At 45.4% G+C, this 24879-nt stretch overlaps 1 protein-coding gene across 4 annotated transcripts in view; it reads left to right on the plus strand.

Annotated features, from left to right (window-relative positions):
* ASTN2 (astrotactin 2) overlaps positions 1-24879 on the plus strand; it is a 993079-nt gene that overhangs the window by 800891 nt on the left and 167309 nt on the right. The window lies entirely within an intron of this gene.

Below are 24879 nucleotides of genomic sequence, written 5' to 3' on the forward strand. Positions count from 1 at the left end.
CCCTCCAGATCTATGACTTCTTTATAAGTATGGAGCTAATTCACATGGAATTTCTGACATTTGACCATTTATTTATCATGATGGCAATTCTACGTGGTTTATCTTTTTCTCCTGCCCACTTTACAAGCGAGGAAACGTAAGATGAGTGATTTGCTCCATGTTGGTCTAATCCAGAGCCTGAATACCTAATTGTGAAATTTTATCTCCTCTTGTTCCTCTTTATGTCTCTCTGACTTTTGATTATGGCATGTCAGGGCTCGAGGGGACTGTATGAATGATTTGGTTCACCTTTTTGCAAACTCATATCTGTGGAACTTTTTTTTTTCCAAATGCAGTTTTCAACTGCAAAACCAGGAATAGTATGCCACTGTTTCAGTGAGGAAGGAGGTAGATAAAGCCTCTCTATTTGGTCCCCAGTCTTTCCTCTGCAGCAACTTCTGGACAGTCCTGGGCCTCCAGAGAAGACAATCTGGTGGACCAGTGACCAAGTCCCATAGGATGTTATGGATTATGTGCCCCTCCCAAGGCATCCTATTGGGCTAAGTGCCAGTGACTGGAGACTGGTCAGGGCTCCATAGAGAACAGAGAGGAGATGAGAATAAGTGAGGAGAATATCAGGTGGATAACCTGAGGCAGAAAAGAACATGGTCTGTGCAAAGACCTATAGAAATTCCCCATGACTCAGACCAAGAGATGAAGGGAGGGCAGAGGTGAGGCCAGAGGGATCAGAAAGAACCTGATTATTTCGGGTATTGTAAGCTAGGTCCTGGAGTTTGGATGCTATCTAGAGGGCAGTGACTTGCTGAAGATACATGGTTAGCAGGAGGTTGATAGAATTAGCTTTGTATAGCAGAAGGAGTCCCCTGGAAACTACATAGATGACTATCAATGGGAGAGCAGTTAATTAAAGTGTGAACTATGAATAGAAGGGAACACTGTACTACAACTAAGATCAATGAACTGTAATGATACTTAATAGGAGAGGGATGAATATAATGTTAAATGAAGACAGGAAATCCCAAAGATATATTTTGCATAGCATGATACCCTTCCCTCTATTTTTAGTTGAAACACACACATCAAATATACTACCTTTTAAGAATAAATATGCATGCAATAGACAGTTTAAAAAAGGAATCAGGGAAATGATGAACATAGTATTTAGGATGACGGTGATCTTGAATCAGGGTAGGCAGGGTGATGGCATGAGGGAGCATTAGTTACATGAAAGTAGCCAAATTTCTAGCTGATGTTTTGGGTGCTGGGTTTGTGGGGGGTTTATTGAAGTGTTGGGGCTTCCCTGGTGGCCCAGATGGTAAAGAATCTGCTTGCAATGCAGGAGACCTGGGTTCGATCCCTCGGTCAGGAATATCCCCTGGAGAAGGGAATGGCAACCCACTCCAGTATTCTTGCCTGGAGAATTCCACGGACAGAGGAGCCTGGCGGGCTACAGTCCATGGGGTCGCAAAGAGTCGGACATGACTGAGCGACTTTCACTATTAAAATGTTAAAATTAGCTAAGTAGCTGAGGCTAACCGGATGAATACATAAAGCCTAACCATGCATGGTACAGCGATGAGCTTGACTCATGAACCACGCACCTCAAATCATCTAACTTTGCATCAGAGGTCCCCAAACCAACAGTAGAAAAAAGTCAAAAAAGCCAAATTACCTACACATCTCCATGTCTCTGGTTTCAGGGTGAGAATCAACTGTGGAAATATAAGAGTGGAGCCAGGGAGCCCCGTGAGGAGGCTCTTGAAGCTTTCACTTAACACGAAGGGTCATCCAAGGAGTGTTTTATCAGTGAGGACACACGCGGAGCAACACATTGCTAGCCATGCAGGCCTGAACTCTCCAGGGATTGGTGAGAGAGGCTCTAGGAAGGCAAGGGAGAGCGAAGATTATGCGCTCAGTTATGTCTAGCTCTTGGCTGCCCATGGACTGTTGCCCACCAGGCTCCTCTGCCCAGCGAATTTTCCAGTCTAGAATCCTGGAGCAGGTTGCCATTTCCTTCTCCAGGGGATCTTCCCAACCCAGGGACCAAACCGGTGTCTCTTGTGTCTCCTGCAATGGCAGGCGGGTTCTTTACCACGAGCACCGCCTGGGAAGGCCGCCGAGAGAGGCTCTGACTATCCATGTTTGCTGCTCTTTGCGGGTGCTTCGATGCTAGCTAATCACAGGACTTTTATGATGTGTCCTTAGCACGTGTGGCAGCAAGATGGGCACTGGTCCCTTTACTCTCTGCTTAGAAATCAGGCTCCTCTGTATCTGGATGCTGTGCTAGCTTCCCTCAGCATCGTCTGTATATCCAGTTCTAGAACACTGGTTTTCCTGAGGCCGATTCACGTGCTCTCAGCTAGAGAAGGCCAGGAGTGGGCAGGCGGTCGCTAGGTGTCACTGTTCTCCTTACGGGTCACCTGCTGCCTTTGAAGCAGGAGTCATTCTTGCATTCCTTCCGTATTTCTGAGTGCCTGTCTGTCCTGAAGAGCAGGACAGATGGACACACGTGGAATTCTTGCATTCCTTCCGTTTTTCTGAGTGCCTGTTTGTCCTGAAGAGCAGGACAGATGGACACACGTGGACACAAACAGGCATGGTCTTCCTCTTCTTGGAGTTTACAGACTGGGGGAGGAAGATATGAAACACTCACACCAGATAAGTGAGAACGCACTGTGCTGAGTCCCAAGGGGGTCCAGGCCCGGGGGTTCATGGAGGGTGACCGAGGGCCACGTGGGGTCAGAAAAGGCTTGACGTCCTCAGCCGAGTGATGTTCAGATAATTTCTTGAGGGTCAGGTGCATAAAGTGAAAGTGGAGGACTGGGTTTGGCAGAGGAAGACCTGAGAGCATTCCAGATTGAAGCTGCAGCTCCTACAGAGGCCTGAGGAATGTGCAAACGCGGCCCGTCTCCCTAGGTCCAGGTGGGGAGCTCTGGGTACATCCTAGAGTCTTGCGATCCCTACCTCATGGGATCAGAGGGTAACGAGTGCACAGTGCCTGGCATGTAGCATGTCATGGGCTTATCTTTTCTATGATAAAAATGCTATTTGCCTAAACTGACCCCTTCCTTTTCCCATGCTTCCTTTGGTGCCTCCTCTTTTAGGTAGTACTCAATCATTTTACAAGTGCCCAAAGTGCTAGAGATGTGGCCTTCAGAGCAGGATCCATATTTTGTACAAGAGAGATGATTGTTTAACCCAGAAGGTCAAAATGCAAGTGGAGGGATTTCAGGAGTATTCTCTCACTTTATAAATATCGCTGGAACTCATACTGTAGAGAAAGGGCACCATGGGTGGAATTATACATAAGTAAAAGGATTTCCTTCTGTTGACCTTCTAGAACAGAATGGAACCGTCCTACTATGTGAGAACACCTGTCTCCTTGAGTCATTTGAGGTCCTTAGCCAACTCCCGAATCCCGTGGCACCATCAGGAAGTGTCAGAGAAGGGGTGTGACTTGCCTGAGGTTAGTGGGGGCTGTTCTGGTCTCTGACTCTGGACCAGGGCCAGGGTGTACTCTGGGTAATCTTGGGGACCCTTGGACTCTAGCTCCTTTGGTGGTCGGGGTCTCCTTTGCTCCATCTCCAGGAGTGTGTGGGAAAGAGTGATGCCTTCTTCCTCAGCTGGAAAGGAGTCCTTCATTACACTTTGTGGTTTTGAACAAGCAAAGCAGGAAAAAAAGTCTTAATGATGTGGTTTTGAAAAAGCAAAGCGGGAAAAAAGTCTTAATGATGGAGAGCTTGATTAATAACATTATTCTTCCCCCTCCACCTGTTAAATGACCCTTATACAGCCCAAAGCCACAGAGCTTAGCTAAGCACAGCTAATGCTTAAATGTACAAGGCTTTGGGTGACTGCTAACTTAGCCTTTGGGTGAAAAAGAGGAAGAGGCTCCAAATGTAACGTGTCATGGGCTTATGTTTTCTGTGATAAAAATGCTGTTTGTCTAAACTGAGCCCTTCCTTTTTTCATGCTTCCTTTGGTACCTCCTCCTCTAGGTCATACTCGATCACTTTGCAAGTACCCAAAGTGCTAGGGACATGACCAAATGTGGGAGAAAAACATGTTGGTCATGGGGAAGAGCCAGATCGAGGTGGATTTGAGTCCCGTCTTGCCCACTAATTGTCTGGGTAACCTTCATCTCACTCACTTATGAAAGAGGCATTACATAATCCACCCCTTTCCGTTTTGGGGTTGGGAGTAATCTTTGGAAGCACGGGAGAACTGGAATACCTGCGGTCGGTACCAAGTTCGCTCCTGGATTGTTCCATGTTGTTGGGCATGGATGCTTCTGCTGCTTGGGTCTCTCTTTCTTCCCTGGTGACTCAGTCAGTAAGGAGTCTGCCTGCCATGTGGGAGACCCGGGTTCACTCCCTGGGTCGGGAGGATCCCCTGGAGGAGTAAATGGAAACCCACCCCAGTATTCTTGCCAGGAGAAGCCCATGGACAGACGAGCCTGGTGGCCTACAGTCCATGAGGTCACAGAGATTCGGACAGGACTGAGTGACAGGCATGCTCTTCTGGTCTCTTTATCTGTAGGATGAAAAGTATGGGCTAATTTATCCCCAGGCCCCTGTGGCAGATCCAGGGTCAGATCTAGATTCTCCCCTGAAAGTAAGGGATATATTTTGAGGTTGGAAGAGACACCTTGTAACCTGCAACTTATTTTCCACCCAAAGATATTACCAGCTGTACTCCTTAAGTTAACATTGGGCAGAGAAAGATTCTGGTATCTTGTACTCCATCCCAATGACCCAGCATTTATGAGTAGATATGGATATTAAAATCATGCTCTCTTTATTTTACAAATAGTACAACTCAGACCTAGACACAGGAATGACTTGCTGTAGGGCACACAGCCAATTTTGAATTCAAAGTCATCAGCCATGGCTTCTGACTTCGGAGATGTCTTTTGTTTCAGACTCAAGAGTCCTCATCCATGAAATGGGTGGTAACTTTCCCTGCAGAGATCATATAGAAAAATTAAGAGAATGTTTGCTGCTGTTTGGAAGACTATAAAATACTCTGTATATCTGGATGATTTTTTTTTTCCCCTAGTGCTTGGGTCCCCTGAATTACAATAATGTGATTTTTTTTTTTCTTTTCCATGCTGCCCTAGGAAGAGCCATGTGTAATTTTGGTCTTGTTGTGGTTTTCTAACCTTCTAGCAGATCCTTTCTCTCTGCCAGAAAGACTTGTTTACTCAATCTACACTTCTTGGCTCAAACCAAGAAGAAAAATTCCAAATGACTGCTCTTTGAAAAGAAATTAACAGCCAAGATCCCCACCACCACCATTATTACCACAACCATACCCACTGCGATGACCACTCCCATTAACATAGCCAGCATTGTCACTGCTGCCAGCACCTCGTGCTGGGTGTCTGTAGATACTGTGCTAGCAGAGCTAATACAAGGGGAAACAGGACCCAGACTGTGCCTTCAAGGAGCTCACAGTCTAGGGGATGAGGCAGAAGAGCCACATCACATAAGTAACTGTAATCGCTTGCATATGCTACACTAATGCATGATTTACTTTCAAACAATACAACAGACATTCCAACAGTGTTAGCAAAGAGGGAGGAAGAATCCCTGGAGCGGGTAAATCTGGAAGAGGTTCTTGCTGCAGGGAAGATGGATGTGGGCAGTTGGTGGATATAGTTTGAGACTAGTCTGTTGATGATGGAGATAGTCCTATGTACCCGATGTATTTAGATCATATGCCGAAAACTCTACCACGGGCTTTGTGTGTTTTATCTCATTCAGTCATCCAAGAACTTCTGAGGGAAATATTCTCATCATCCCAATTTAATAAATGAGGAGACTGAGGCTCAGAGAAACTTGGATCTGAGTCTCTGAGATTCTGAAGCTCATCTGGGCCAGAGCTGGAAAATTCTGATCCATGGGTGAAATCCAGGAGGCCATGTGTTTTTATAAAGACAGTTTGTGAAACATAGCCACACTCCTCTCCACATATCATCTATGTCTGCTTCCCAGATACGACGGCTCTGTTGAGCAGTCACCCCAGGAGACGGTGGGACACACCAGGCCAAAAATATTCACTCTAGGCCTTTGCAAAAAATTTGACAAACCCTAGTCTAGACTAAGGTATATTGGAAAAGAAGAGGAAAGAAAGTTATGTCCGATGCTATGTGCCAAACACATAGAAGAGTAAATCCCAGCATGTATTGAGTGCCAACTCCATGCCTGGCATTTAAAAAGTGCTTCATGTGTATTCATACGTGTTCTCTCTTCCTTTGGTACATTTGAAGTGTGCACTAGTGTGCCTGTTACACAAATTTAAAAATATCTGAGGACTTATTTATCTAACATAACATAGCTAGTTGGAGAAGGCAATGGCACCCCACTCCAGTACTCTTGCCTGGAAAATCCCATGGACAGAGGAGCCTGGTAGGCTATAGTCCATCAGATCGCTAAGAGTCGGACACGACTGAGCGACTTCACTTTCGCTTTTCACTTTCATGCATTGGAGAAGGAAATGGCAACCCACTCCAGTGTTCTTGCCTGGAGAATCCCAGGAATGGGGGAGCCTGGTGGGCTGCCGTCTATGGGGTCGCACAGAGTCGGACACGACTGAAGCGACTTAGCAGCAGCAGCAACATAGCTAGTGACTCTGACCCAGGAAGTCTGTGTCCAAAAATGTATGTGTTTAGCCAACCATTCTTACAGTTGGGGAGCGATAAAACTGGAGAAGTGATGTGCAGAAGACTGGCTTGTGGAAACTTTGAATTCTGGGCTGAGGGATTTGGGTACCATGTGAACTATACAGAAATCATCAAGATTTGGGGTCAAGGGAAAGACCTAGCTGGATGTGAAATTTAGGATAATAACTACATCAACAACAGTTAAAGGTTGAATTGCAGGGGCCAGGACTGGTATTGTGTTCAGGTTTATTAATTTGGGGTCTGCAGATCACTGATCTTAAATGGTTATCGGATCTCCATCCTCAGAAAGTTTGTGCAGAGTTATATATTACTGTATTTTTTTTTACCCCCCTGGGGAAAAGGTATATGGCATCAGCAAAGCTCCTAAATATTTTTGACTCAAATGTTGCAGAACACCATGATAAGAGGACCAGTTCGTTGGGGTGTCCACAGTGGAAGTCTGCACATGGGATGTCTGAGAGGATGGCGATTCAGTTCAAATGATTTTAACAAATATTTATTAAGGGTCTCTTACAGGCCAGGCACTGTTCTGGGCTTTTGGGATACATTATGGATCAAAACAGGCACATATGACAACCATTTGGAGACTTAAATTTCTCCTGGAGTGTATGTGGGAGACATAAACCATCAGAATAGTAAATAATCTAGTATATTAAAAGGCAAAGAGAAGGGAAAATAAATCAGAATAAGAGGTCAGGAGTGCCTAGTGGAGTGTGGAGACTTGGCTCTCAGAATATCACAAAGTCAATCAGGGTCACTTAGATTGAAGATGGGGGAAGCGTTTTTTTTGTTTTGTTTTTTCATGCAGATTCCTGGCTTCCTCTTCCAGATTTTGTTTCTCTAGAGGAGTGGGGCTGGAGAATTCTCATTTTTACAAGCTTCCCGGGTGATTCTGCTCCATGCCAAACTTGAGAACCACCACTCCAAACCATGGTTCCTGTGGCGTTCTCATTCTGAGATTCTTCAGGGAATTCCTTGCTTAGGGATTAAGAAAGTCAAGTACTTCTAATCTGGAGTAAATCTCCTCTGCGATTGAGGCCACTTCCTCTCCATCGGTGCATTATAAGGAGGTGAACTGGCCAGGAACCAGGCTGTCAGGCAGTTCTTGGCAAGAAGGAAGATCAAAGAGAAGAGGGGGATATAATCCACATATTACTCAACACGCTCATGGTCAATTACAAAAGAGGAACTTAATGCTTGGCTTGCCTCCTTGCAAAACTGGAAAACATAGCTATTTCATGAGACCAGAAAACGACAAGATTCTGTAAATATGCACGACATACAGACTTAGCAAATGCAAGCATTTTTACGTGTCAGAGTGTGTAGAGCTGATCCCCCCCACCTCATGGGACATTGAATTCAGTTAGCAAATGTAGGAAAACAGGAGAATTGAAGAATGCCTCTTCCTGGTATGTTTAAGTACAACCATTTACTGAGCATTTCAACTGTGCAAGGAGCTCTGCTCAAACACTTCATGTACTCCCTTCACTGAACCCTCTCATCAACCCCACACGTTGAGGAATGTTACTATCTTTCTTTCCCCCTTGGGAAAACTGAGGCATAGCAGTTAGATCACTTGTCCCACAGTACTGTAAATAAGAACTGGTGCAGCCGAGGTTTGATCTGAGCACTTCTCCTTTTTCTCATTTTGCTAGACTCTCTTAGCTACTCCCCTTGTACACTTTAATGAAGCGTAAAATACGAAGTCTAATGCCTACTAAGGACACTATCCATTGCCTAACATTGCCTCCTCCTGCTACTATGTCTTCATTTCTTTCACTCAGCGTCCAAGATATTTGAAAGAATAGATTACCTCTTCTGTCAACACTGATTCAGCCCCGTTCACTCAAGAACCGACTCCCCCCATCCAGTGGAAATAGAGTGGCTCCTCCTCACTGGTAACTGTTGCAGATACCGTTTTTGCCATAAATGACTCTGCCTTTCTTTTGGTAGGCATCTTTTGATTTCCCTTCGGTTCTTGCAGTCTGGAAACCAGTGAGACATCCTTGATGATTCTTTGTCCTTCCTTCTGTGCTCAAACTACAGCTCGTTAACAAATCCTGTAGATTTTTCTTCTTAGGAATTCCTCAAAGATGACCAGTCTTAACCCACGTTGGTCCAAGTCTTGAATAGATGGTTGTGATAGTTGACTAACCATGACCCTTGGCCCCTCTAATTTATTTTCTTCCTCGTAGCCTGACTGATAGTTTCAAAGTTAAGTTCCATCACTTTTCCAGTGAAAACCCTTAACTGGCTTCCAGGTGCTCTCAGGATCCAGACCACAGTGCTTACTGTGGCCAACAAGGGGCTGCTCGGACTGGCCCCTCTAACTTCCTACACCTCCTTTTTTCCTGTACCCCTCTTCCTTCTGGGCTCAAGTCAGTGATCCTTCCATTTCTGTGGCTTCTGCACATGCTGTTTCCTCTACTTGGAGTTTGTTTTACCCCCTGCTGCGTTCTTCTTTCCACTGAGTTAATTGCTCTTCACCCACCATATTGCTGAGGCTTCTAGATATGATAAGATCCCCTGTGTGTCTATTTGTTTACTTACTTTCTTGAATCTTTTTTATCTTTCATAACAGTTATCATAGTTTCTAACTATGCTCTTACGCATGTTTTCTAATTATTTGACTAATGTCTCCCCTCTGCATTTTATTATTTTATGAGGACAGCAGTGCCCCTGCAGAGGGAAGAGCAGGTAAACCACATCTCACAGATGTCACAGTGCCTGTATTTGAGCATTCCCAGCAACAGCTTGCTCAGGGACTCCTAAGCATTCTGTTTCCCTGATTTCTGTAATTAACCATTCTGATCTTGAGTCAAAATATTTTCCTATACAGTAGGAGATAAATTCCACAAGACCAGGGTCTAGACAAACTTTTGCTTAACATTGCACCAGTAGCTTCTGCTATAGCATCTGACTCATACTAAAGTTCAATAAATATATACATAATGAGAATAAATAAGTGAATGTGTAAAAAAAATAAATGACCAACTTGCATTGACATGCTTCAGTGGTGCTTTCACATGTACTAAGTCCCTTAATTCTTGCAATAGTTCTATAAAGGTAGCAATGTTTATCTTCATTTTACAGGTAAGAAAACTGAGGCTTACAGAGAGTGGGTACCGCCCTCTGAAGCCCCCAGGACTGGCAGAGCTGGGGCTGGAACCCCTTTTCCAGCTGTCCCACCACCACTCATCCATCACACAGTCCTCGTTTATCTGAGGGTGTCACCCACAGCTGCCAGGGATGTGCTGGGCTTCCAGAAATGGAGCAAGTTGAGGTCCCATCCCTGCTGGAGTTTATCCCTGTGAACAGGGGGTTCTTCTTGGGTTGTTAGGCAACTTCCGTCATGAGGGCACAGAGAGAATTCACCAGCAATTCAACTCTTTCTGTCCATTTCTCTCTAATCTTAGAAGGAAAAAATAGTCATTCCAGATGTGCTTCCCCCTTCATCAGGCAGGTGCAGTTGAAAGCAGCGTGAGTTTGTAACATCACACAGGCGCGTGATCTGGCCACCAGAGTCCCGTCATTCCTTGTGTTTCTGAGCAGAAGGGTCCTAGCCATAAGGTTACGTCCTGGGAGGAGGGGAAACGCCCAAGGAATTAGTGTCTTCTTGGACTACGTGTTTCCTTTCCATTTTAGATTCATCTCCACATTTTCCAATGGAGGTGGGAAGGGCATTGCCAAATTCCTGGATATTCTGCTACCAAACTCCAAACCATTTTAGTTTAGAGAATTATAACATACACGAAGATTAAGTGACTAGTATCGTGAATCTCTGCATCTGTCATCTTTAAAGTTCAGTAATAATCGGCTTATTCCAACCCTGCGTCACCGGCTCTCTCACCTCAAACACAATAGAATTTGATATATAAATGTCAACGTTCATATTTCTAAAATATAAGGACTCAAAAATATCAGTATTGTCGCCTTGCTTTCCAAGCTAACAGTTCTTCTACACCATCAAATATATAGTCATTTTTCATTTTTAACCAGATTTTCTTATATTTTCAGTATCAGTTCGTTCAAACTGAGATCCAAGTAAGATCCAAACGTTACGACTGGCTGATAATTAAATCTCTTTTAGTCTATCGGCTTCTTCCTACAAATCTTTTTATTCCTTGTGATATTTTATTGAGGAAAATGCGGATTTTGCTCATTGCAGCTTCATGGTATTATTTAGCATGTTCCTCTACCCACTCTAGTATTCTGACCTGGAGAATTCCATAGACTGTATAGTCCATGGAGTTGCAAAGAGTAGGACACGCTGAGTGACTTTCACTTTCATTTTCTGTCCCTCCCTTTCTTGTAATTTAGTAGTTAGGTGTAGAGGCTCAACCAGGCTTGATTTTTTTTGCAATCCACCACAAGTAGTATTGGTAGAATTGTAGGCCACAGTGATGTAATGAAATAGCTTGATGTTTGTCTTTGATGCCGGTCATTTCTGGCACCAAGTACTGACTCTTCTCTTTCTTTTGTGTGACTTTTGGCAAGGGATTGTGAGCCTTAGTTACCTCAGCTGTGATGTCAGGTTAATAATAATGATGAATAATTTCTGAGGTTATTATATTAAACGAGATGGGCATCTAACGTGCTTAGCCTTACACCTGGTGCTTAGTAAGTGCTGAGTATAGACAAGCTCTGACTTGTCTTACTTCCCCTACCTTCCTGTTCTTTCCCTGTTTCTGTCCTCCTCCGTGTTTTATCGTTATATGTTATGATCAAAACAGTGCCCGTGAGGATGAAAGAGCAGACACACTCAGAAGTGGAAGAGATTCTACAGGCATCTAGTCCAGCCCCGGTCTGTGACTTGATTCTTTTCTCCCGTCTCCTGTTGGAGCCTCTGTTGGGTACTCCCAGGAAGAACTTGGGGGATCAGGGAGCCCTAAGCAGCCTAATCTCTCACTGCTGGGGCATCCTTCTTTATATCCAGTCAAAATATTTCCTTGTACACGCCTTGTCTCTGTTGTTTCCAGCCCCATCTATCAGCACTGTACCAAGACAGACTTATCTCTTGACTTAGCAGACCGAACATATGTTTTAGAATCAGGGAGATAAAGATTCAAATACCAGCTTTGCTACAGAATTTCTCTATGCCTTTGAACACATTACTTAAGTTTTCAAACTGCTTCTTTTTTTTTCCCTCATGAGGAAAATGGGATTAATAATGTCTACCATATAGAGTTGTTTCACCGATTAACTGAAATGATCCATGTAAGATGCTTAGCAGCAATGTCTGGCTCCTAGGAAGCAGCTCAATAAAAGTCTATCCTCTGTCCTGGCTCGAAGCGACAGTGTCTCAGGTGTTTGATGATGTCTTTGGACTCTGTTGGGCTTCTCTTCTGGTCGTCATCCCCAGTTCCCTCGATTGCTTTTCATCACTTGAGTCTGCTTCTCATGTCAGACTCAAGTCTTACCCTAGCCATTCTGAGCGTTCGCCTCTGAAAGACCTCCAGTATGCCTATATCCTTCTTGATGTGTGTGTTATGAAGGAAGAACTTAGAACACACACAGACTGCTTTGCTTGCCTGCAGAATTAAGGATAGCATCCAAGTTTCTTGCTTCCAGACTTTTGGCTCTGCCCTGAGTCGCAATAGCTTCTATCTTTCCTGTCATGCTCATAGTATTCAAAACATAATTTTTGGCTCATTAAAGGAAACAGGGGCTCAGAGGGAACATCTCTTATCAGTGTCACACAGCCAGTAGTTACGGAACCAGAATCTTAAAGTTGTGTCTGTGTGGTCCCATAGGCTGTGGTCTCAACAAGCAAGCTGCAGAGACGACTGCATCTTTGGGATCCTTTCTCTGTTTCTTGGACATGGGCAGGCCTGTTCTGTCATCAGTGGCCTTTCTTGGAATCTCGAGTCACCTCTTGTCACTATCTTTTTCCTCGCCTTTCTTGATGACAAAACAGACTGTTCTGTTCTTAACCTTTCAGTCACTTCTCAGCCCTTTGGAAGTTGACTTTGGTTACACCATCTACTTGACATTGGTGTCCGTTTACTCACTCCAACACCCTCATCTCAACATTGTTTTAGAAACATTGATTCATTCTTAAAAGAGCTTGGGCTGGGTTCCTTTAGCTTTAGATTGCCCAACCTGAATCCTTTCCGGAAATCATGGCTTCCCTTCGGAAACTCAGAGGGAATGCCAGGAAGGGGAAGCACGGTGGTTGCCCAACGGTGGGTGCTCACGCACTAGTGAGGCTGTCCGTCCTCCCCTGGTGCCTCGCCACTGCCGTTTCTCAAGTGTGCAGGTCCCGTTTTGAGTGGAACTGGAGGAAACAGGGATTAAGGGTATGTGTCTAAGGTAGTTATATTGCATAGGTATAGATCTATACTTGTATTTATCTATATAGATAATTGCTTTTTTTATTTTCAGGACGGCATTAATGTAACATTCAAAGTAAAGACTTTTTAGTGAGATTTTGAAATTTTAGGTGTTTTAGTGAGTTGTTTCCCCATGGTTTGGAGTTCATCAGATCTAGATTTGAATTCCATATTTTATGCTTACCTGTTGGATGTTGCCAATTCCATGGACACTTTTAAAGGGCTTCCCTGGTAGCTCAAACCGTAAAGAATCCACCTGCAGTGGAGGAGACCTGGGTTCAACCCCTGAGTTGGGAAGATCTTCTGGAGAAGCAAATGGGTACCCACTCCAATATTCTTGCCTGGAGAATCCCTTGGACAGAGGAGCCAGGTAGGCTACAGTCCATGGGTCACAAAGAATCGGACAGAACTGAGCAACTAACACATATGCACGTTGCATGTTAGTGAAAAGGTAACTTAGCCTACCTGAATTTCATTTTCTCTTCAGTCAGATGGGAATGATAACATTTGCTGCCTAGACTGGTTCTGGATGTTATATTGGGTGACATGTGTGAATATGGGCAGTATAAGAATCAGATGACCTAGGCTTACGTTCTTCTTTTACTGCATACTAGGGAGCTGTAACTTAATCATTGCTGAGAATCTCAATGAGGAGGGTAACAGTATGTAACTCACAGAACTGTTGTTAGGTTGAATATGATAATATATGCAGAGCACTTAGTGGTGCCTAGTGTGATTAGAAACTTGATCCGTATTAATTGCATCTTATCCCCCTTCCTTTGTCTTCTTCCTCTTTATCCCCTTTCTCATTGTTTTTTCCTTCTCCTCTCTCCTCCTTCAACCCTTGCTTCTGATACAGCATCTAGCACAGAGTAGGTGCAGAGTAACTATAATCACCTTACCCTCCGGCTTCTGCTGATCAAAAAACTAAAAGGGTAGCCAGTTCACAGAGACTAGGATAGGCCTGCTTTCCCAAAGGCAGAGGTCATCTTACTGTCTCTGATAGTTGGTTCTGATGACATGTTTTTCTCCATTGGAAAAATACTAAAAAGAATAAAAATAATTCTGAGCATGGATGTGCCTAGAATCACTGTTGCCTGTAAATAGTTATAAATAGCAATGGTACTACGTTCCTAATAAGCAATAATAATTCATCATAATTGTCTTGCTTCCATTTGGAGAATATCCAAGTTTAGAGCTTTGTCAGTACTCTGTAATTATCAAATATATGTGTGGACATGTAGGTGGTTCTGGCATTATTTTAGGCACTTTATAAAGGATTTTTATGCCACTCTTTATTGAGGTGTAGGTATCCATACATCCCCATTTTACACATGTGGGAATGAAGCATAGAGAAGTGAAGCCACGTCTATTGAGTTTGCTCCGTGATGACACCAAGACTTGATCCCAGGGATCTGATTCCAAAGATCATACTCTTATCCTCCATGCTCTGCTGCTTCTCCAGCATACATAGCGTGCTTTGCTGGACTAAGGGATCAAGGCTTCTCGGAGTCCAACTTATCAGGGTGGAAATATGGCTCCAGTGAACCTGGTAGAAATCTCCCTTTTCATAATTTCCTTAGCCAGATTTCCAAGGCGCCCTCTCCAAGGCAAAGATAAAGTCAGTGTGGGTCTAGATGAAGCACGGCCCCTCCTACCCCCTGACCTTTCTCTCCCTGCCCCCACCCACAGGCCCGACCACGGGGGCCCCAGCTGCTGGGGAGGCTCCTTTCTCAGACGCCTCCCGAGGGAAGATGGGCGTACTGGAAAAGTGAGGTCACCAGGGACCGCAGAAGGGAAACTGCACAGTCCTTTACTCAGGAGCTCACCACGAGCTGAAGCTCGCGTGTAGCAGCAGGAATGCCACAGTCTCGGACAAATCCCCCTCTCAAAACCTTCCCACCCGCCTCCCAGCTCCAGATGTCCTCACCAGAGGGGAGAGGAGTTGCTATCTGTCAAAGGACAGCAGGCCCAGGGAGGCAGGTCTGGCCTGTTGGGTGTGGCTGGGATCGTTGGCGAAAGGCTTCCCTTAGGAAAAGCGTGTGAGTTCCATCCAGGTTTCCCCTTCCAGGACGGAGCGGGCCAGGAGCAACGCCTTGGAGGAGACAGGCTGAGAGGAGGAGCAGTCCGCTAGAGAACTCGGATCTGTGTGGGACTGAGAAGTCCTTGGCAGTTCAAGGTCACAGGGCAAGATGCCTTGGGAAGATGACTCATGGCTAGATGGATGAGGCTACTGATATGGCTGCGTCTTCTTCCAGGAGTTATAGCTGACATTTCCTTTTGCTCATAATTGGCCTGCTATTCATCACTTTCACGATTGCTATCAGCTCAGTGACAGGAGGGACAAATGGTCTGGAGATAGTTTGGAACGCTGTGAGCACCATCTATGGCCCTGATGACTGAGCAGGTCTACAAGGATAACACAGATTAGATGTGAGAAGAGCTCCCAGTATTCCAGTCCTCAGCATTCACCAGTCATTCATGCAACGCTTATTCCCATCACAGACATTTATGGAGTACCTTCTTTGGGCCAGGCCTTGTGCAAGGAGCTTATGAGAAAATAAGGCAACGAACTCACAGTTCAGTGGGGAGAACAGGCATGCAAATAGATAAAATTCTGTAGTTCATCAACAGATGTGCCGTCCAAGCTGCCATGGAGGCCTTGAGTTCTGTTGGGAAATCAGAAGAGAGTTTTCAGAGAAGATTGCCGCTGTAGTGGGTCTTAACTAACGAGTATGCTTTGTTTAAAGGTAGAATGGAGGAAAGGTATTATAGGCTGAGGGAAGCCATGAGCAAAGGCCCAGTGGCATCAGAGTCTGTTGCCTGTCTGGTTCGTGACAGGTGGCTCCCAGAGATGGTATGTAGGGCTGGGGAGAACTGCAGTAATAGGATGTGATGTTGAAGAGATTGCACAGTATCACTGTGTGAAAGGCCCTGGGTGCCAGGCTAAGACACAGAGTATTTACTTTTAATGTTTTCAATTTTTTTTTTTTTTGCTTTTTCATGAATAGAACTTTTTAATAAATGAATGATGAAAGAATTTTACAAGATAAGTGAGAGAGAGGGGATGAAAAACAGACCCACGCTTCCCATAACACTGTTTGGACACAGCGACACAGAATATTTATACCTGTTGCGTTCATAGCTCTTTTACTGGTAAGAAGCAGAAACCCAGCTGAAACTGCCTAAAGAAAGAATGGAGAAGTTGTCATAATGCTATGGTGATTTCTCGTGTGACTCAAGGACTGAGCTCGCAGGATTAAATTAGCTCCCAGTGGTGAAACATTTAGACTTTGGAATTTGACGCACCTAAGCATGAATTTTGGGCTTCCCTCGTAGCTCAGTTGGTTAAGAATCTGCCGGCAATGCGGGAGACTTGGGTTCGATCCCCGGGTTGGGAAGATCTGGAGAAGGAAATGGCTACCCACTCCAGTCTTCTTGCCTGGAGAACTCCATGGGCAGAGGAGCCTGGTGGGCTGTGGTCGGTGGGATTGCAAGAGTTGGACACGCTTTAGTCATTAAACCACCAGCACCAGTGTGAATTGTGCTCTGCCAAATACTGGCTGTGTGACACAGGCAAGGGACACGGAGTCCCCGGGCCTCAGTCTCATCCTCTGTACAATGGGAGTGGTGGGAGTACCCGGCTCACGGCCCTGCTGTGCAAATGAAATCGCTCCTCACGCCAAACACTGAGCGCTGTGTCTGGCAGATAGTATTGCTCAACAATGCTCACTGTTACTTTTAATGCTTTAAAACCCCGCACTTCATCTTCTCCCTGAGAAGGATGAGAGCTAAAATATAGAGTGAGCTGACAAGAAAAATAGCTGTTTGCCTGAGGATCATATAATCCTATCATCTCTTCTCTGTACATCTTGGGAAACAGGCCGCTGACAGAGGCCCATGCAGGAGCATCTCAGTGGGTTGTACGTTTATTCCTCTAATATTTTTTCATTTAGCAGAGGCACGTGTGGCCAGAAGGGGCTTGGCCACCTCTCAATGTCTTCCCTGTGCCGCCCAGATTAGCAAGCTCTTCTGTCGGGCTCTCATCCTTCAGGCGAGAGTGGCTTGGAAAGCGCAGTTTATCCTGACAGGGGAAATTAGGCGTCGTTCCTGTGATTTATGGAGCCATAGATCGAGCTACACGGGTTCTCATACAGGAAACGGGTCCTTGCCCATTAGCATGCCTTCGCTGTGTGGTCTTGTGAATGGGGGGGCTCTGACTCAGAGGCTGAGACTGGGGAGTGGGGTAAGGGAGATCCAGGGAAAAAGCCTGGGATTCAGAGTTACAGAGCCTCTGCCCCGCCGTATTCAGTCTTGGGGACCTGGGCTTGGGTGTCTTCTCTGGCCCTGCGCGTGCTCATCTGTAAGGATGACGGGACAGGAAGAACTGACGTATCCACAGGTTGCTAGGAGCCTTACAGGAGCTGACAGAGCCCCAGCAGCAGACCTAGAGTAAAGAAGAGCGTAATAGGCGTCTGTCTTCTTTATCCCCCTCCTCCCCTTCCTTGAAGACCATGAATGGCATGCTCAGCATCTGGGCTGTCTTATACAGAGAGGATGCTAACTGCCGGAGTTTTGCGGTCGGCTGTATTTCTTAGAGCAGATATACGTTCCCAGGAAGACCGCCGGTGTAGAGTGCAGAGAGTCGCTGTATACTCCCTGATTTTCCCGCATGCAGAGTCTTCCCCACCACGGACATACCCCACCACAGTCGTGTGCGTGTTACAATCATGAGCTGGCACTGACCCACCATTAACACCCGAAGCCCACAGTTTACATGGAGATCCACTCTTGGCGTGCCTTCTGAGTCCTGACAAATACACGATGACACGTATTCACTGTAATAGTATCCTCCAGAATAGGGTGACTGCCCTAAAATCTGCTGTACTCCCCCATTCCTTCTTCCCTTCCCCCTCACCCCTGCCAGCCACTGAGCCTTTTGCTGCCTCCTTGGTTTTGCCTACTGCCATGAACTTTTAAGGGATCCTGGGTAGTTGGTCTAGGCTGGGAAGTTTTAAAGGGGGTTGCAGGATTGTGAATGACTTTATCCAGAACACAGATCAGATAATGATCAGAACAGTCGTGTCCTGGGATGTATGTCCAAGTTGAAGCAAATACAGGTGACAATAAGGCCCAGAGAGGGTGAGTGACTTGCTGAGGTCACACAGCAAGTTAGGCAGAAAATATTAGAGTTCCCTGGGATTCTCCTATCTGGATCACTCATGCTCTATGGCCTCTTCCTGTGAGACTATTCACTCCTCTGGCTTCTGTTACATTGAACTATATGAAATTGCTCACGTGTGACTTAAAATGTAGGTGACAGTTATCGATTGCGTTTTCATTGGCCCATTCCCATAGGTGCAGTGAAAAATCTCAGGATATGTTAAACGGAATCAGGAACTTAGCATTTTTTAAAAAATGGATTGTCTCCATCAGATTATGTGTTTGGAGGCTTTGCATTTCAGAGCACCAGCTCTAGAGCCAGACTTCCTGGCTTCAAATCCTGACCACACCACTTACTAGCCCCGGGATTTTGGGCATAAATGTAAAATGGAACATAATAATCATGCCTCCCTCTCAGGTCTCAGGTTGTTGGGAGAATTAAATGAGTTAATGCATCTAAAGTACTTAGGGTTATTGTGAGAAATAATCCATGTAAAGCATTTAGAACACTGTTTGGCTTGTAGTAAGCAAAGAGTCAGACATGAGTGACTGAGCGACTGAACACACACATACGCATGCAATAAATGTTAAGTGGTATTACTAATATCCTCTAGTGAGTAAGAATATTGTTCATGATGGTAGCATCAGAGGACCTGAGTTCAAATCCTTGTTCTACCCTTTTTAGCTGGATGACTTTGAATAGGCTATTTCACCCTTCCAACCTGTTTCCTCGTCTATAAAATGGGGATAGTGACGGTAGAACATGCCTCATAAGGCTATGGACAGGATTGAATGAGATGATGTATATTAAAGTGCTTACCACACTCTCAGTAAATGTTGCTATTATTTTGTTTGTTTCCTTTCTAACAGCCTAAGAAATTAGTGGCTTGAGCCTAGTTCCAAGGGTTGGCAGCCTCGTATAGCGAATGTGAGTTGGTATAAAAACCTTAGTTTGTTTTCTGCCAGATGTGTGTGGTGTAAACTTGGACAAGTCACTTTTCCTTTGGGGCCACCTCGTCTGCGCAGCTGTGAAGGCCAGTCCACCTCTCAGGACGCTTTCAGGTCTGGAGTGCCGGGGATCTGTGGCAGTGTGTGTGCGTGTCTGCACTTCAGGGCTCTCTACTCCGGGGATCAGTACATAGTTTCTTTCTACTTCCCTTTGCTCAGCTGCTCCCTGGTTCTGACTCTTCTCAGTAACCCTTCAGGATTATTCAGAAGTGAATTACCTGCTGTTCAGTTATTTATTCCTGCGCAATCCCCCAAATTGGCAGCTTAAAATGATGATCATTTTATTATTGTCTCTAATGGTTCTGGGGGTGACTGGGATGAGCTGGGCAGCTGTGATTTTTTTTTGTTGCATTAGTCTTCATTGCTGCACGTGTGCTTTCTCTTATTGCGGCAAGCGGGGGCTACTCTTCATTGTGGTGCACGGACTTCTCATTGCAGTGGCTTCTCTTGCTGTGGAGCACAGGCTCTAGGCACACGGGCCCAGCAGTTACAGCGTGCGGGCTCAGTACTTGTGGCTCACAGGCTTTAGTTGCTCCACAGTATGGGGAATCTTCCTGGACCAGGGATTGAGCCTGCGTCCCCTGTATCAGCAGGCGGGTCCTTATCCACTGTACCCACCAGGGAAGTCCTTGCTGGGCAGTTCTGACTTGGTTCCCTCTTGTGGCTGCAGTCAGCGGGTCTCTGAGGCTCACCCATCTGGCAGATGACCCCGGCTATTGGCTGGGACCTCAGCTGGGTCTACTGGGTACAATACCTACTTGTGGCCTCTCCATGTGGTCTGGGCTTCCTCACAGCATGGTGGTTGGACTCTAAGAGTGAGCATTCCAAAAGACATGATGTGGAAGCTGCCAGTTTCTTAAAACCTGAGCCCAGAAGTTGAAGCAACAGTATTTGGTTTGGTAAAGCAATTGTAGAGCCCAGACTCAAGGGGAGAGAACCTGGATCCCACTTCGTGATGAGGAAACTGTCAAAGATATTTAGGGTCATGTTTTAAAGTCACCACAACTGCCTTCCTACTCTGTTTGGGAATAAGAGACTAAAGTCAACTAACATTAACCACTTCTCTTCCCAAACCTGTTCTCACACATCTGTTTTAAGTATGCAGCCATTGATTGGTAACAAGATGACCAGTTCCTCTCCTCACTGTCAGGACATACCAGCATTACTTATTTTTTCCCCAAAGAATGGGGGCTCTAGCCTCTGGTCTCCAGCCCCTGGTTTCCAAGTCCTGTAACCACCAGCACAATGACTGAGCGACATTTCCTGTAGACAGTCTAGGGGGTGTGTAGATGACTGTATGGCAGGCGGCTCAGATAGACCCTACCCAAGAGGTCCAGGCCAGGCTCTAAAACACTGTTTCTGTCTCCGCACAAGCCCTGCTCTGATGCCCTCCTCAACCTTCCCATGCTTATCCATCCTAGTGCCTCCTGACAAATCAAACATGGCCAGCATGGGCTCAGGTACTAGTCTCCCTGCAAAACTAGAATGCCAACCACCCCATTTCCTCCCATCTTTCTCTTGGGCCCTATGAGCATCTTATTTTAGATCTGAGTACTTCCAGGGCAAACAGGTATCCACCTACTCTCCTCCAAGCAGTAATCCCAAATGTCTCCAAAAGGTATTCTACCAGCAAACCCACCCCAACCCTCTTTTCAGTGACTCCAGGGAAACTTAGTCTTTTTAAGGTGATCAATTGAATTGCTGTCATCTCTTTTGCTGGAAAAAGAAAAACAGCCAAATATACAAGTTCATTCTTTGGCCGAGCATCCTATTACCTATATCTATGGAATTTAACACATATTTTTGGGGCCCTATGATGTGTTGACTTCTTTGCTTGCAGCTGGGGAGAGAGAGAGGTGAATCAAATATATTACCTTGGCCTGGAAGAGTTCCCAGCCTGATATGCAAGAAGTGCACATAAACAAGCAAATTGCAAGGGAATGTGAAATGTGCAAAAATTGAATGAGAGGAGAGAGAGATAGACTCTCTCAAGTGTGATAGGATCCTGGTGAACAAAACATTTCCTGGATTTTAGCAAGGAAACATAAGCGGGGACAGGGCATTTTAGACCAAAGGGAGAGTATGAGGAAAGGCTTGGTATGGAGCAGTGCACTCCTCTAAGATACTATATGCTGGCGCCTAGAGCAGCAATGGCGGGGAGGAGATGGGAGAAGAGCCACAGGCTGAACAACAGAGGACTTTGAAAGATTAAGAAGTAGAGGCCTCAGCCAGAATGTGGTGGAGCTTTTGAAGGGGTCCAAGCAGGGTGGGTGGAATAGCAGTGATGTTTTAGAAAGCTGGGAGAGGATGTGCTGGGGAAGGTCGGAGCTGGAAGGCTAGTTGAGGTTACGACAATTGCCTAGAGAAGAGGCATTACTCACCCACACCAGGAAGACAGCGGTGGGGTCAGAGGGGAGAAGTTGGTTTGAGACATGTTATGAGGTAGAGGGAGGAGCCCAGAGTAACCCCCCAGTTTCTGGCTGGAGGTACCAAATCGATGCAAGATACAAGTGATCTTAGGGGAAGGAGAGCATCACCCATACACGCTTTCCTGGCTTTATGATATCATTTATAAACTTGGTTCATGTCATTCAGCATTCCATGTGAACTTTTAATTCAATTTAACAAACATTGACTGATTTATGTCACCTGCTAGCTGCTGTATCAGGCATGAATAGGGAACCTGGGGGTAAAAAGGTAGTCTATTTCTTTGTCTCTAGAAGGCCTTTCATCTCCTTGACTGGTATGGCTTGAACAGCCCCAAGACCATGCTTATTAAAACTGAATATAAGATATTCATCAAGACTCGAGTGAGAAGATCAGGGCATCTTTGTAGTTACACAAACTAGAATCATCTCAGTGTCAAAAGTAGCAGGCTTGGTGTCAGCCCCTGAGTATAACTGTCAATGTAAAACAGAGCCGCTGTAAGTATAGAATACAGAATGTAATTCATTCCATCGTATATAGATGATCCCAAGTATCTATCTTAAATACGGAGTGTCATCTTGAAGTTTAAGATTCCTAAGACGTGGTCAGAATTTTTAAAGCTGGAAAGTCCTCTTCCTTTGCATTTCCATAACCTCTGGCATGAGTTACTTCATAACATTTGACCCATATTAATTGTAATTGTGTATGTCTTCATCATTAGACTATGAGTCCTTTGCAGTTCCCGGGGGGGCTTCCCGGGTGGCCCAGTTGTAATGAATCTGCCTGCCAATGCAGGAGACGAGAGAGACATGGGTTCAATCCCTGGGTCGGGAAGATCTCCTGGAGGAGGAAATGGCAATCCACTCCAGTGTTCTTGCCTGGAAGATTCCATGGACAGAGGAGCCTGGCGGGCTACAGTCCATGGGGTCACAAAGAGTCAGACACGACTGAGCACATGTAAGTCAAGTCCTTTGAAGTTAGTGACCGCGTCTTGTTCATCACCTTTTTAGCATCTAGATGGCACATGGTACAGAGGAGGAAGTTCAGTGAATTAAACCTTTCAAAGTAACACTTCTGTGTCCTCATTTTACAGATGGAGAAATTGAGGCTTAATGAGAGAAATAGCTTATGCTGAGTTCAACTAGAGAAGTAACAACAGGGTCAGGAATAAATCCCTGTTTATTTTGATTGCTTAACATTTTTGTGGCTGTTTTCTCATCCTGCCGGGCTTGGTTTGCTGGCTAATTAGCCAGAAGTTGGAAACATTCACTAGCAGTGAGCAAACCTTCATTGTCATGAAAACAAATGGCCATGCAAATGTAACCCTTAGCCCTGTATTAAGTACAAGATTTGTTTCTTAAGTCCCTTCACTTACTCAAATGCTAGGAGTCAACAATGCCTCCAGTGTAAGGCTTCATTTTCCTCTGAGAGCACGCGCAGACGCACACACACACGCACACACATGAACAGCACATAACCACGTGGTACAAGCTGAGCAGCTGAAAAGGATGTTTTGGATGAAATCTTGGCATTTATTGTTCCTGTGTGACCAGAGATAGTCAAGGTTGCCAGAATTCAGATGGACCTTAGTTCAAATCCCTACTCCTCCTTGTATCTGTGAATGGGGAGAAGACACCCGTCTCAAAGGGACATTTTGAGGATTAAGTGGAGGAACAGAGTCATTTCACTGCAGAGTCACTCTATCGCCATGAATAAGCCAGCTAGCCTTTCTGGGTCACTGTATGTGCATCTGCAAAATGGATTCAATTAGATGATTTACAGAGTCCCTGGAAGCTGGAACATTCTATGCTGCTTCTCCCTTGGGATCTATTTGGATTTGGGATGAAGTGTTGCAAGCACTGGAGACATAAGGAAAGTGTGGACCTGAGCTGACGCATGCTGGCTCCTGCTGCCTTGCAAGGGCTCCCTGTCTGATGTAGGCCTTTTATCAGAGTGCGTTTGAGCTCTGTCCACGGTTTGCCTGGCCACCGCTGCAGTCCCCATTCTGTTCCCCGGGGTTTGGGAAAAAGCCAGTGGATGTGGAGATCCACAAGCAGGGTTTCTTCCCAAGAGCTGCTTGGATGGTGAAACTCACGAAGTCCGGAGAGATTTCCTGTTTTGTTTTTCACAAGCCCCAGTGACTATTGATTACAAAAACCACACACACACACACACACACACACACACACACGTACCAAAACAAAAACACATACACAAAACAGGATGTTCTCTCCCCTCCCTTTGCTGGAGTCCAAGGCAATCTCTTGCCATCTGTGTCACTTTCACCCATGGCTCTGGATTTCCCCATTATGATAATTAAGCCCTCAGCTCTAGCTGGAGATGTTACAGAATCATAAGCCGTGAGCAGTTTTACATGTTAATTCAAGTAAGGGGGAGACTGCGAATGGAGGGAGGAGGAAGTCTGACAGTCAGAGTGACCTCCTGCCAGCCCATCTGGTTTCTGCTCTCTTGAGAGCGCCCCCTCTGGTGCTGGAGGAAAACAGACATTTATTCCTAACATCCGTTGACTTGTAGTCAACTCGTTCAGTCGTGTCAGACTCTTTGTGACCCCATGGACTGTAGCCTGCCAGGCTCCTCTGTCCATGGAATTCTTCAGGCAAGAATACTGGAGTGGGTTGCCATTTACTTCTCCAAGAGGTCGTTCCGACACAAGGATGGAAGCTGGGTCTCCTGCCTTGGCAGGCAGATTCTTTTCAGTCTGAACCACCAGGGAAGCCAACTTTAGGTAACGTAGTAATATCAAATCTTAGTAAGAACAATGTTATTATTGTGTGCCAGACTCTGACCCACATAACTAATATGCAAACACTGAATGGAATATTCTTATACTTAAAAAGTTGTTTATTGGGAATTTTGAGTTTAACTTGGCATCCTGTGTTTTTATTTACTGAGTCTGGCAAATCCTACTTGGAACCAACCCCACTGTCCCAAGTGGTTAAGTAGAAAAGACCTAAGATTCTGAGTCACAGAGACCTGGGTTGGGATTCTGCTTTCATCATTTGCTTGCTGTGTGATCTTGGGAATATTACTTCACTGGTCTGGTTCCTCATCCTCACCTGTCAATGAAGATCACAGAATCTGTTCCTCAGGACTATTGTGAGAATTCCAGTTTAATGCCCTTAAAGTATCTTACACTGTGTAGTAAGGTGCTTCATGAACACTGTGCATGCATGCTAAATCACTTGAGTTGTGTTCGACTCTTTGCAACCCCATGGACGTTAGCTTGTATCATAGTTCTTTTTT

This window comes from Cervus elaphus, chromosome 16 (assembly GCF_910594005.1).
Source record: "Cervus elaphus chromosome 16, mCerEla1.1, whole genome shotgun sequence".
Classification (NCBI taxonomy): Eukaryota; Metazoa; Chordata; class Mammalia; order Artiodactyla; family Cervidae; genus Cervus; species Cervus elaphus.